Here is a 249-nt window from a genome sequence, read left to right on the forward strand (position 1 = left end):
GGGGGGGGGGAGGGGAGACTGTGATCTGAAGGCATATTTAGAAGCCTCATTTTTATTGATTTCAGAGAGGAAGGGAGAGGGAGGAATAGAAACATCAGTGATGAGAGAGAATCATTGACCGGCTGCCTCCTGCACGCTCCACACTGGGGATCAGGCCCCCAACCCAGGCATGTGCCCTTGACCAGAATCGAACCCAGGACCCTTCAGTCCACAGGCCGATGCTCTATCCACTGAGGCAAACTGGCCAGG

This window comes from Cnephaeus nilssonii (genome assembly GCF_951640355.1).
Source record: "Cnephaeus nilssonii genome assembly, chromosome: 6".
Lineage (NCBI taxonomy): Eukaryota > Metazoa > Chordata > Mammalia > Chiroptera > Vespertilionidae > Cnephaeus > Cnephaeus nilssonii.